Below are 3395 nucleotides of genomic sequence, written 5' to 3'. Positions count from 1 at the left end.
GGGAGGGGAGGGGCGAGAAGTGCCGGCTCCCCAAGCTCCGCCCCCGCGGAGGGATCTGCTGGCTTCTGCGGCTCTTGTAAACAACGCCGCGCTAGCCTCCCGCCCCCTCTTCTTTTGCTTTCTCCGCCGCTCTCTCCTCCAACGAACGAATAGAGAAGGCTAGCAAAAAAAAAAAAAGCTTTGGCAGCTGAAGTAATTGGTATGGGGCGGGGGGTAGAAGGAGTCAGGACGTTTTCTCTGGGATAAGTCGAGATGCGCGGACTCTTTTTCCTCGGGAGCGGAAGAGGCTCTTGCCATCGGCACGGTGACGTAAGCGCCTTCTCTGCTCGCTGAAGAGGCGTGCAGTGGCCGGAGAGTGCGCTGCGCATGCGCCCCTGAGAAGAAAGAAGCCGCTGGCTGAGCGTTTGCTTTAGGGGGCCGGGCGGGGAGGGGGCGGTGTAAGGGTTGAACTTGCTCCTTGACCCAACCTGGAGCCTTCTGGTGTTTTCCACTCTGACTTGTCTTCCTAGCTTCTATGCAAGTTTTATTGCGAAAAGGCAGGTGATCTGTTGTATAAAGATGTGCTGTTTGGTGACCTCGCCAAAAAAGGCGGCGGGGGGCGGTTATGGTTTTCCCTCCCTCCCCTCTGTAACGTGGTGTGGGTGGAGAGAGATTCTAGAGCGCTCTGGAAATCAGAAAATTGAAGGGATCCTATCCTCCCGGGTGCTTAGGTGCATTAAAACGGAATTGTACTGGTGATGGCTGGGAGCCTGGCTTGGTAGGGCGCCCAGAAAACCCTATCCACTGAACCAACACGCATGGAGTATTTTAGAGTAGGTTTAATTACTAACTAGATCCTGAACGAATATGTGGTGACTTCAATACGTTTCACTGAGAATTCTTCCCCAAATGGTAATGGTTGATAACTTTTAATTGCTGTAATGGTTAAAAAGGATAGGTAGCCTTAATAGAGAAAAATGTAGTAAAAAGGATTGTGAACAGGATATGTAGTCCTAATAGAAAGCTTTAGTAAAGGGGAAACCTCAAACTCAACCATGTATAGAAGTGGTCTCATTTGTGTTTTCCTTTTCAGCTTATGTTTTAATAGTGAAAGAGCGGGGGGGGGGGGGGGGTGCGGGGAAACACCGCAGCTGAATTTATCCAGGCCACCAGACTAACAAACCTGGAAGTAACCAAGTTCCTGCCTTCAGAGAGTTTACCATCGAACCACAGAGGGGCTATAGCCACTGAGTTAGTACTAATTAACCACTATCTGGAATTACCCAATGAGATCATTTGTTTACTTGTATCCCCTTCTTAGAATTTGCAGTCACAGATGGCAGGAATCTTGAATGCTTTGTTTCAGCCTTTATCTTTGCATGTAAAAGCCTGGTAATATTGATTATTGACTGAATAAACAATTACCAGTATCACAAGAATTAAAATGGGAAATTGCAGGCTCCTATAAGAAACACTTGTACTAGGTTACTATAGCAAAGAAGGTTTCTCTGAAGTGTCATCTAAGATGAAATTGACTGGGCCCCAAAAATTATAAAGGGCAGAAGCAACTACATGTGTGCAAAGGCGCTGAAGCTGACATTTGAAGTCTCTGGAAGCTAGTGTGGATGTTCCTTAGAGAATTGGGGTAGGGGAGGAGAGCTGAGGCCAGATTGGAAGGCAGGGGACTAATTCTGAGACAGAGGGGGATAGAGGGGGACAGGGGAATGAGAAAACCCATGGGAAGATCTGGAAAGATTTCAAGTAGGTTATATGTGTACCCTGCGTTATTGTTGTTGTTTTAAATCTACTTCATGTAGCTTTTTTTTTAACAAGTTCAACATTTTTCTGCATGATGACCTGAGTGTAGCATTTTTGCATAATATTTTAATATAGCATTCACAAATGTGTCAGATCATGAAAATGCTTCTCATTTTCATTCTTGAAAGAATGACAGGGCTAAGAGAGTATCTCAGTGGTGGAACATTTGCCTAGCATGCACAAGGGCTTATATTCAATCTTCCCAGCACAATGATGTATCCACATAAGAATGTATGCAAGAATGTTGTGAACATTGTGAACATTATTCACAATAGGCAAAAGGTGAAATAATTTCAGTGTTCTTTGCCATGGTTTGAATACAGTTTGTGCCCACAAAACTCCCATTGAAACTAGAAGGCCACCAATATAATAGTCCTGAGAAGTGTGGCACCTATAAAAGGGATTGTCTTTCTGAAGACATTAGATTCTTTCTCATGGGAATAGATTCATTCTTCAAAGACTGAGTTGTTACAAACAGCTCTATTTCCTTGGCTCACTCCTTGCTTCCTTTCTCTTGTTTCTTTTCCACTTTTGATCTCCTCTGCCCTTCTACATGCATCTGCAGCCTCATCCACCATGAGACCCTGAGAGGCCAACCAGATGCCAGCGCCATGCTTCTAGGTTTCCAGACTACAGCAAAAGTAAACATAACTTTTTCTTTTTTCCTAAACTATCCATTCTCCTGTGTTGTTATAACAAAAATAAAACAAAAATATCCTTCAACCAATAAATGCTTAATTGAAATGTGTAGCTCCATAATTGCATATTACCTCGCTCTTAAAAGGAAGTACTGATAATGTGCTATCACATGAGAGACCTTTGAAAACATGCTAAAGGGAAGAAGCCAGTCACAAAAGATCATGTTGTAATTCCATTCCTATGAATGTGAAGAATAGGCAAATATATAGAAAACACTTTAGTGTTGCTTAGCGTAGGGGCAAGGCATGGGACTGGCAGATGATAGTTAAAATGTGTTGGGTTTTTAAGGTGATAAAAGTGTTAAAATTGTGATGATAGTTGCTCTGAATATATTAAAAGCCAGTGAGTTACACACTTTTAATGAATAAATTGTAGGGTCTGTGGGTTATATGTCAATAAGATGAAATGCAAAAAGTGAAATTAACACCTTTTTGAATAACTTCTTTGGGTTCATGAATCTAAGGGTATACATATTCTTACGGTTTTAAAATAAGTACTGAATTGCCAGATTGCATAGGAATTGAATCAATTAAAATGTAGGTGTATTGGGCTGGGAAGGTGGCTCAGTGGTAGAGTGCTTGCCTTGCAAGCCAAAGGCCCTGGGTTCGATTCCTCAGCACCACATAAGCAAAAAGCCGGAAGTGGCGCTGTGGCTCAAGTGGTAGAGCCCTAGCCTTGAGCTGAACTGCTGAGGGACAGTGCCCAGGCCCAGAGTTCAGGCCTCACGACCCACTTGTCTAGCAAGTGCAACGTCCTGGGTTCGATCCCAGTGCCAAAAAGAAAAAAAGAAAAAAAATGTAGACGTATTTAAGAGCTTCTACTTATGTATTTATCCTTTTGGAAGTTCAGGTTCATTAAAAACTGTCTTGCAGGGCTGGGAAGGTGGCTCAGTGGTAGAG

Source organism: Dipodomys merriami, unplaced genomic scaffold (assembly GCF_024711535.1).
Source record: "Dipodomys merriami isolate MVZ:Mamm:240054 unplaced genomic scaffold, mDipMer1.0.p SCAF_9, whole genome shotgun sequence".
NCBI lineage: Eukaryota > Metazoa > Chordata > Mammalia > Rodentia > Heteromyidae > Dipodomys > Dipodomys merriami.
This window is presented reverse-complemented; position numbering follows the sequence as displayed.